The sequence below is a fragment of the Lissotriton helveticus genome, chromosome 8 (assembly GCF_964261635.1).
Source record: "Lissotriton helveticus chromosome 8, aLisHel1.1, whole genome shotgun sequence".
NCBI lineage: Eukaryota > Metazoa > Chordata > Amphibia > Caudata > Salamandridae > Lissotriton > Lissotriton helveticus.
The window spans coordinates 50417633-50427632 of record NC_136069.1 but is presented as its reverse complement, the minus strand read 5'-3'; the positions used below and the strand labels follow the sequence as shown (position 1 = coordinate 50427632).

The 10000-nt window shown below is 39.6% G+C and overlaps 9 non-coding genes across 9 annotated transcripts; all 9 read right to left on the bottom strand.

The window, feature by feature from the left end:
• Positions 1-580: 580 nt before the first annotated feature.
• Positions 581-653, bottom strand: TRNAF-GAA (transfer RNA phenylalanine (anticodon GAA)). Its single transcript has one exon. It is a non-coding gene; the product is annotated as a tRNA-Phe (tRNA).
• Positions 654-1163: 510 nt separating this feature from the next.
• Positions 1164-1236, bottom strand: TRNAF-GAA (transfer RNA phenylalanine (anticodon GAA)). Its single transcript has one exon. It is a non-coding gene; the product is annotated as a tRNA-Phe (tRNA).
• Positions 1237-2329: 1093 nt separating this feature from the next.
• TRNAF-GAA (transfer RNA phenylalanine (anticodon GAA)) lies at positions 2330-2402 on the bottom strand. The gene has a single exon. It is a non-coding gene; the product is annotated as a tRNA-Phe (tRNA).
• Positions 2403-4078: 1676 nt separating this feature from the next.
• Positions 4079-4151, bottom strand: TRNAF-GAA (transfer RNA phenylalanine (anticodon GAA)). The gene has a single exon. It is a non-coding gene; the product is annotated as a tRNA-Phe (tRNA).
• Positions 4152-5828: 1677 nt separating this feature from the next.
• TRNAI-GAU (transfer RNA isoleucine (anticodon GAU)) lies at positions 5829-5901 on the bottom strand. The gene has a single exon. It is a non-coding gene; the product is annotated as a tRNA-Ile (tRNA).
• A 1093-nt stretch (positions 5902-6994) lies between these two features.
• TRNAI-GAU (transfer RNA isoleucine (anticodon GAU)) lies at positions 6995-7067 on the bottom strand. The gene has a single exon. It is a non-coding gene; the product is annotated as a tRNA-Ile (tRNA).
• Positions 7068-7577: 510 nt separating this feature from the next.
• TRNAI-GAU (transfer RNA isoleucine (anticodon GAU)) lies at positions 7578-7650 on the bottom strand. Its single transcript has one exon. It is a non-coding gene; the product is annotated as a tRNA-Ile (tRNA).
• Positions 7651-9326: 1676 nt separating this feature from the next.
• Positions 9327-9399, bottom strand: TRNAF-GAA (transfer RNA phenylalanine (anticodon GAA)). Its single transcript has one exon. It is a non-coding gene; the product is annotated as a tRNA-Phe (tRNA).
• A 511-nt stretch (positions 9400-9910) lies between these two features.
• Positions 9911-9983, bottom strand: TRNAF-GAA (transfer RNA phenylalanine (anticodon GAA)). Its single transcript has one exon. It is a non-coding gene; the product is annotated as a tRNA-Phe (tRNA).
• Between the last annotated feature and the right edge of the window lie 17 nt (positions 9984-10000).

The following is a 10000-nucleotide window of genomic DNA, read 5'->3' as shown; positions in this document are numbered from 1 at the left end:
AGAAACCCGGGATTGAAGAAGGGACCTTTAGATCTTCAGTCTAGCGCTCTCCCAACTGAGCTATTTCGGCCTGCTGCTAGCTGAGGTCTTCATACTTTGATTTGAACCAATCAACAAACTAGATGCATGACCTGGATATTTACCCTTATATGTTAGAGATATGTTTTAAGGAGTCCTGTATCATCCAGCAGTTAACTTGTGCAATGGGTAAATAGCGTTTTTGGGATCCGGGTTAGGTAGCGTTTTTTTAACTCTGAATGGACTAGCACTATATTACCCAGACGTATTTGGCCTGAGTAGGTAAGCAATGTCATCTGACTACTGACATCTGTGTTCAAGGGGAAGTTGAAGGTAAGGCAGACAAGAGGTTACTTTACAAAAAAGCATGAAATGGGAAACATTCATAGTCTAACCTGAAGGCAAGAAATGTGCAAGCAAGTTTAGAATGAGGACAGAAAGCAAAGTCTATGTTAAATTACTTGTGTTGTATATCAGTTGGAAAAAATTTGATGAATAGAGAAAAAAGTACTGCAACAGATTCCAAGACCTCTTTTGTCAGAAGCAAGGAACCTCTCAACTGTGCCGAAACCCGGGATTGAACCAGGGACCTTTAGATCTTCAGTCTAACGCTCTCCCAACTGAGCTATTTCGGCCTGCTGCTAGCAGCGGACTTCATACTTTGATTTGAACCATTCAACAAACTAGATGCATGACCTGGATATTTACCCTTATATGTTAGAGATATGTTTTAAGGAGTCCTGTATCATTCAGCAGTTAACTTGTGCAATGGGTAAATAGCATTTTTGGGATCCGGGTTAGGTAGCGTTTTTTTAACTCTGAATGGACTAGCACTATATTACCCAGACGTATGTGGCCTGAGTAGGTAAGCAACGTCCTCTGACTACTGACATCTGTGTTCAAGGGGAAGTTGAAGGTAATGCAGACAAGAGTTTACATTACAAAAAAGCATGAAATGGGAAACATTCATAGTCTAACCTGAAGGCAAGAAATGTGGAAGCAAGTTTAGAAGCAGGACACAAAGCAAAGACTATGTTAAATTGCTTGTGTTGTATATCAGTTGGAAAGAATTTGATGAATAGAGAAAAAAGTACTACAGCTGATTCTAAGACCTATTTTGTTAGACGCAAGGAACCTCTCAACTGTGCCGAAACCCGGGATTGAACCAGGGACCTTTAGATCTTCAGTCTAATGCTCTCCCAACTGAGCTATTTCGGCCTGCTGCTAGCTGTGGTCTTCATACTTTGATTTGAACCATTCAACAAAGAAGATGCATGACCTGGATATTTACCCTTATATGTTAGAGATATGTTTTAAGGAGTCCTGTATCATTCAGCAGTTAACTTGTGCAATGGGTAAATAGCGTTTTTGGGATCCGGGTTAGGTAGCGTTTTTTTAACTCTGAATGGACTAGCACTATATTACCCAGACGTATGTGGCCTGAGTAGGTAAGCAATGTCATCTGACTACTGACATCTGTGTTCAAGGGGAAGTTGAAGGTAATGCAGACAAGAGTTTACTTTACAAAAAAGCATGAAATGGGAAACATTCATAGTCTAACCTGAAGGCAAGAAATGTGGAAGCAAGTTTAGAAGGAGGACAGAAAGCAAAGTCTATGTTAAATTGCTTGTGTTGTATATCAGTTCGAAAAAATTTGATGAATAGAGAAAAAAGTACTGCAGCAGATTTCAAGACCTATTTTGTTGAAAGCAAGGAACCTCTCAACTGTGCCGAAAACCGGGATTGAAACAGGGACCTTTAGATCTTCAGTCTAACGCTCTCCCAACTGAGATATTTCGGCCTGCTGCTAGCTGTGGTCTTCATACTTTGTTTTGAACCATTCAACAAACTAGATGCATGACCTGGATATTTACCCTTATATGTTAGAGATATGTTTTAAGGAGTCCTGTATCATTCAGCAGTTAACTTGTGCAATGGGTAAATAGCATTTTTGGGATCCGGGTTAGGTAGCGTTTTTTTAACTCTGAATGGACTAGCACTATATTACCCAGACGTATGTGGCCTGAGTAGGTAAGCAACGTCATCTGACTACTGACATCTGTGTTCAAGGGGAAGTTGAAGGTAATGCAGACAAGAGTTTACATTACAAAAAAGCATGAAATGGGAAACATTCATAGTCTAACCTGAAGGCAAGAAATGTGGAAGCAAGTTTAGAAGGAGGACAGAAAGCAAAGTCTATGTTAAATTGCTTGTGTTGTATATCAGTTGGAAAAAATGTGATGAATAGATAAAAAAGTACTACAGCTGATTCCAAGACCTATTTTGTTAGAAGCAAGGAACCTCTCAACTGTGCCGAAACCCGGGATTGAACCAGGGACCTTTAGATCTTCAGTCTAACGCTCTCACAACTGAGCTATTTCGGCCTGCTGCTAGCTGTGGTCTTCATACTTTGATTTGAACCATTCAACAAACTAGATGCATGACCTGGTTATTTACCCTTATATGTTAGAGATATGTTTTAAGGAGTCCTGTATCATTCAGCAGTTAACTTGTGCAATGAGTAAACAGCATTTTTGGGATCCGGGTTAGGTAGCGTTTTTTTAACTCTGAATGGACTAGTACTTTATTACCCAGACGTATGTGGCCTGAGTAGGTAAGCAACGTCATCTGACTACTGACATCTGTGTTCAAGGGGAAGTTGAAGGTAAGGCAGACAAGAGTTTACATTACAAAAAAGCATGAAATGGGAAACATTCATAGTCTAACCTGAAGGCAAGAAATGTGGAAGCAAGTTTAGAAGGAGGACACAAAGCAAAGTCTATGTTAAATTGCTTGTGTTGTATATCAGTTGGAAAGAATTTGATGAATAGAGAAAAAAGTACTACAGCTGATTCTAAGACCTATTTTGTTAGACGCAAGGAACCTCTCAACTGTGCCGAAACCCGGGATTGAACCAGGGACCTTTAGATCTTCAGTCTAACGCGCTCCCAACTGAGCTATTTCGGCCTGCTGCTAGCTGTGGTCTTCATACTTTGATTTGAACCATTCAACAAAGAAGATGCATGACCTGGATATTTACCCTTATATGTTAGAGATATGTTTTAAGGAGTCCTGTATCATTCAGCAGTTAACTTGTGCAATGGGTAAATAGCGTTTTTGGGATCCGGGTTAGGTAGCATTTTTTTAACTCTGAATGGACTAGCACTATATTACCCAGACGTATGTGGCCTGAGTAGGTAAGCAATGTCATCTGACTACTGACATCTGTGTTCGAGGGGAAGTTGAAGGTAATGCAGACAAGAGTTTACTTTACAAAAAAGCATGAAATGGGAAACATTCATAGTCTAACCTGAAGGCAAGAAATGTGGAAGCAAGTTTAGAAGGAGGACAGAAAGCAAAGTCTATGTTAAATTGCTTGTGTTGTATATCAGTTCGAAAAAATTTGATGAATAGAGAAAAAAGTACTGCAGCAGATTTCAAGACCTATTTTGTTGAAAGCAAGGAACCTCTCAACTGTGCCGAAAACCGGGATTGAAACAGGGACCTTTAGATCTTCAGTCTAACGCTCTCCCAACTGAGATATTTCGGCCTGCTGCTAGCTGTGGTCTTCATACTTTGTTTTGAACCATTCAACAAACTAGATGCATGACCTGGATATTTACCCTTATATGTTAGAGATATGTTTTAAGGAGTCCTGTATCATTCAGCAGTTAACTTGTGCAATGGGTAAATAGCATTTTTGGGATCCGGGTTAGGTAGCGTTTTTTTAACTCTGAATGGACTAGCACTATATTACCCAGACGTATGTGGCCTGAGTAGGTAAGCAACGTCATCTGACTACTGACATCTGTGTTCAAGGGGAAGTTGAAGGTAATGCAGACAAGAGTTTACATTACAAAAAAGCATGAAATGGGAAACATTCATAGTCTAACCTGAAGGCAAGAAATGTGGAAGCAAGTTTAGAAGGAGGACAGAAAGCAAAGTCTATGTTAAATTGCTTGTGTTGTATATCAGTTGGAAAAAATGTGATGAATAGATAAAAAAGTACTACAGCTGATTCCAAGACCTATTTTGTTAGAAGCAAGGAACCTCTCAACTGTGCCGAAACCCGGGATTGAACCAGGGACCTTTAGATCTTCAGTCTAACGCTCTCACAACTGAGCTATTTCGGCCTGCTGCTAGCTGTGGTCTTCATACTTTGATTTGAACCATTCAACAAACTAGATGCATGACCTGGATATTTACCCTTATATGTTAGAGATATGTTTTAAGGAGTCCTGTATCATTCAGCAGTTAACTTGTGCAATGAGTAAACAGCATTTTTGGGATCCGGGTTAGGTAGCGTTTTTTTAACTCTGAATGGACTAGTACTTTATTACCCAGACGTATGTGGCCTGAGTAGGTAAGCAACGTCATCTGACTACTGACATCTGTGTTCAAGGGGAAGTTGAAGGTAAGGCAGACAAGAGTTTACATTACAAAAAAGCATGAAATGGGAAACATTCATAGTCTAACCTGAAGGCAAGAAATGTGGAAGCAAGTTTAGAAGGAGGACACAAAGCAAAGTCTATGTTAAATTGCTTGTGTTGTATATCAGTTGGAAAGAATTTGATGAATAGAGAAAAAAGTACTACAGCTGATTCCAAGACCTATTTTGTTAGAAGCAAGGAACCTCTCAACTGTGCCGAAACCCGGGATTGAACCAGAGACCTTTAGCTCTTCAGTCTAACACTCTCCCAACTGAGCTATTTCGGCCTGCCGCTAGCTGAGGTCTTCATACTTTGATTTGAACCATTCAACAAACTAGATGCATGACCTGGATATTTACCCTTATATGTTAGAGATATGTTTTAAGGAGTCCTGTATCATTCAGCAGTTAACTTGTGCAATGGGTAAATAGCGTTTTTGGGATCCGGGTTAGGTAACGTGTTTTTTAACTCTGAATGGACTAGCACTATATTAACCAGACGTATGTGGCCTGAGTAGGTAAGCAATGTCATCTGACTACTGACATCTGTGTTCAAGGGGAAGTTGAAGGTAATGCAGACAAGAGTTTACTTTACAAAAAAGCATGAAATGGGAAACATTCATAGTCTAACCTGAAGGCAAGAAATGTGGAAGCAAGTTTAGAAGGAGGACAGAAAGCAAAGTCTATGTTAAATTGCTTGTGTTGTATATCAGTTCGAAAAAATTTGATGAATAGAGAAAAAAGTACTGCAGCAGATTTCAAGACCTATTTTGTTGAAAGCAAGGAACCTCTCAACTGTGCCGAAAACCGGGATTGAAACAGGGACCTTTAGATCTTCAGTCTAACGCTCTCCCAACTGAGATATTTCGGCCTGCTGCTAGCTGTGGTCTTCATACTTTGATTTGAACCATTCAACAAACTAGATGCATGACCTGGATATTTACCCTTATATGTTAGAGATATGTTTTAAGGAGTCCTGTATCATTCAGCAGTTAACTTGTGCAATGGGTAAATAGCATTTTTGGGATCCGGGTTAGGTAGCGTTTTTTTAACTCTGAATGGACTAGCACTATATTACCCAGACGTATGTGGCCTGAGTAGGTAAGCAACGTCATCTGACTACTGACATCTGTGTTCAAGGGGAAGTTGAAGGTAATGCAGACAAGAGTTTACATTACAAAAAAGCATGAAATGGGAAACATTCATAGTCTAACCTGAAGGCAAGAAATGTGGAAGCAAGTTTAGAAGGAGGACAGAAAGCAAAGTCTATGTTAAATTGCTTGTGTTGTATATCAGTTGGAAAAAATTTGATGAATAGATAAAAAAGTACTACAGCTGATTCCAAGACCTATTTTGTTAGAAGCAAGGAACCTCTCAACTGTGCCGAAACCCAGGATTGAACCAGGGACCTTTAGATCATCAGTCTAACGCTCTCACAACTGAGCTATTTCGGCCTGCTGCTAGCTGTGGTCTTCATAATTTGATTTGAACCATTCAACAAACTAGATGCATGACCTGGATATTTACCCTTATATGTTAGAGATATGTTTTAAGGAGTCCTGTATCATTCAGCAGTTAACTTGTGCAATGGGTAAATAGCATTTTTGGGATCCGGGTTAGGTAGCGTTTTTTTAACTCTGAATGGACTAGCACTATATTACCCAGACGTATGTGGCCTGAGTAGGTAAGCAACGTCATCTGACTACTGACATCTGTGTTCAAGGGGAAGTTGAAGGTAATGCAGACAAGAGTTTACATTACAAAAAAGCATGAAATGGGAAACATTCATAGTCTAACCTGAAGGCAAGAAATGTGGAAGCAAGTTTAGAAGGAGGACAGAAAGCAAAGTCTATGTTAAATTGCTTGTGTTGTATATCAGTTGGAAAAAATTTGATGAATAGATAAAAAAGTACTACAGCTGATTCCAAGACCTATTTTGTTAGAAGCAAGGAACCTCTCAACTGTGCCGAAACCCAGGATTGAACCAGGGACCTTTAGATCTTCAGTCTAACGCTCTCCCAACTGAGATATTTCGGCCTGCTGCTAGCTGTGGTCTTCATACTTTGATTTGAACCATTCAACAAACTAGATGCATGACCTGGATATTTACCCTTATATGTTAGAGATATGTTTTAAGGAGTCCTGTATCATTCAGCAGTTAACTTGTGCAATGGGTAAATAGCATTTTTGGGATCCGGGTTAGGTAGCGTTTTTTTAACTCTGAATGGACTAGCACTATATTACCCAGACGTATGTGGCCTGAGTAGGTAAGCAACGTCATCTGACTACTGACATCTGTGTTCAAGGGGAAGTTGAAGGTAATGCAGACAAGAGTTTACATTACAAAAAAGCATGAAATGGGAAACATTCATAGTCTAACCTGAAGGCAAGAAATGTGGAAGCAAGTTTAGAAGGAGGACAGAAAGCAAAGTCTATGTTAAATTGCTTGTGTTGTATATCAGTTGGAAAAAATTTGATGAATAGATAAAAAAGTACTACAGCTGATTCCAAGACCTATTTTGTTAGAAGCAAGGAACCTCTCAACTGTGCCGAAACCCAGGATTGAACCAGGGACCTTTAGATCATCAGTCTAACGCTCTCACAACTGAGCTATTTCGGCCTGCTGCTAGCTGTGGTCTTCATAATTTGATTTGAACCATTCAACAAACTAGATGCATGACCTGGATATTTACCCTTATATGTTAGAGATATGTTTTAAGGAGTCCTGTATCATTCAGCAGTTAACTTGTGCAATGGGTAAATAGCATTTTTGGGATCCGGGTTAGGTAGCGTTTTTTTAACTCTGAATGGACTAGCACTATATTACCCAGACGTATGTGGCCTGAGTAGGTAAGCAACGTCATCTGACTACTGACATCTGTGTTCAAGGGGAAGTTGAAGGTAATGCAGACAAGAGTTTACATTACAAAAAAGCATGAAATGGGAAACATTCATAGTCTAACCTGAAGGCAAGAAATGTGGAAGCAAGTTTAGAAGGAGGACAGAAAGCAAAGTCTATGTTAAATTGCTTGTGTTGTATATCAGTTGGAAAAAATTTGATGAATAGATAAAAAAGTACTACAGCTGATTCCAAGACCTATTTTGTTAGAAGCAAGGAACCTCTCAACTGTGCCGAAACCCAGGATTGAACCAGGGACCTTTAGATCATCAGTCTAACGCTCTCACAACTGAGCTATTTCGGCCTGCTGCTAGCTGTGGTCTTCATAATTTGATTTGAACCATTCAACAAACTAGATGCATGACCTGGATATTTACCCTTATATGTTAGAGATATGTTTTAAGGAGTCCTGTATCATTCAGCAGTTAACTTGTGCAATGAGTAAACAGCATTTTTGGGATCCGGGTTAGGTAGCGTTTTTTTAACTCTGAATGGACTAGTACTTTATTACCCAGACGTATGTGGCCTGAGTAGGTAAGCAACGTCATCTGACTACTGACATCTGTGTTCAAGGGGAAGTTGAAGGTAATGCAGACAAGAGTTTACATTACAAAAAAGCATGAAATGGGAAACATTCATAGTCTAACCTGAAGGCAAGAAATGTGGAAGCAAGTTTAGAAGGAGGACAGAAAGCAAAGTCTATGTTAAATTGCTTGTGTTTTATTTCAGTTGAAAGAAATTTGATGAATAGAGAAAAAAGTACTACAGCTGATTCCAAGATCTATTTTGTTAGAAGCAAGGAACCTCTCAACTGTGCCGAAACCAGGGATTGAACCAGGGACCTTTAGATCTTCAGTCTAACGCTCTCACAACTGAGCTATTTCGGCCTGCTGCTAGCTGAGGTCTTCATACTTTGATTTGAACCATTCAACAAACTAGATGCATGACCTGGATATTTACCCTTATATGTTAGAGATATGTTTTAAGGAGTCCTGTATCAGTCAGCAGTTAACTTGTGCAATGGGTAAATAGAGTTTTTGGGATCCGGGTTAGGTAGCGTTTTTTTAACTCTGAATGGACTATCACTATATTACCCAGACGTATGTGGCCTGAGTAGGTAAGCAATGTCATCTGACTACTGACATCTGTGTTCAAGGGGAAGTTGAAGGTAATGCAGACAAGAGTTTACTTTACAAAAAAGCATGAAATGGGAAACATTCATAGTCTAACCTGAAGGCAAGAAATGTGGAAGCAAGTTTAGAAGGAGGACAGAAAGCAAAGTCTATGTTAAATTGCTTGTGTTGTATATCAGTTGGAAAAAATTTGATGAATAGAGAAAAAAGTACTGCAGCAGATTTCAAGACCTATTTTGTTGAAAGCAAGGAACCTCTCAACTGTGCCGAAAACCGGGATTGAAACAGGGACCTTTAGATCTTCAGTCTAACGCTCTCCCAACTGAGCTATTTCGGCCTGCTGCTAGCTGTGGTCTTCATACTTTGATTTGAACCATTCAACAAACTAGATGCATGACCTGGATATTTACCCTTATATGTTAGAGATATGTTTTAAGGAGTCCTGTATCATTCAGCAGTTAACTTGTGCAATGGGTAAATAGCATTTTTGGGATCCGGGTTAGGTAGCGTTTTTTTAACTCTGAATGGACTAGCACTATATTACCCAGACGTATGTGGCCTGAGTAGGTAAGCAACGTCATCTGACTACTGACATCTGTGTTCAAGGGGAAGTTGAAGGTAATGCAGACAAGAGTTTACATTACAAAAAAGCATGAAATGGGAAACATTCATAGTCTAACCTGAAGGCAAGAAATGTGGAAGCAAGTTTAGAAGCAGGACACAAAGCAAAGTCTATGTTAAATTGCTTGTGTTGTATATCAGTTGGAAAGAATTTGATGAATAGAGAAAAAAGTACTACAGCTGATTCCAAGACCTATTTTGTTAGACGCAAGGAACCTCTCAACTGTGCCGAAACCCGGGATTGAACCAGGGACCTTTAGATCTTCAGTCTAACGCTCTCCCAACTGAGCTATTTCGGCCTGCTGCTAGCTGTGGTCTTCATACTTTGATTTGAACGATTCAGCAAACTAGATGCATGACCTGGATATTTACCCTTAATATGTTAGAGATATGTTTTAAGGAGTCCTGTATCATTCAGCAGTTAACTTGTGCAATGGGTAAATAGCGTTTTTGGGATCCTAGTTAGGTAGCGTTTTTTTAACTCTGAATGGACTAGCACTATATTACCCAGACGTATGTGGCCTGAGTAGGTAAGCAACGTCATCTGACTACTGACATCTGTGTTCAAGGGGAAGTTGAAGGTAATGCAGACAAGAGTTTACATTACAAAAACGCATGAAATGGGAAACATTCATAGTCTAACCTGAAGGCAAGAAATGTGGAAGCAAGTTTAGAAGGAGGACACAAAGCAAAGTCTATGTTAAATTGCTTGTGTTGTATATCAGTTGGAAAAAATTTGATGAATAGAGAAAAAAGTACTACAGCTGATTCCAAGACCTAATTTGTCAGAAGCAAGGAACCTCTCAACTGTGCCGAAACCCGGGATTGAACCAGGGACCTTTAGATCTTCAGTCTAACGCTCTCCCAACTGAGCTATTTCGGCCTGCTGCTAGCTGTGGT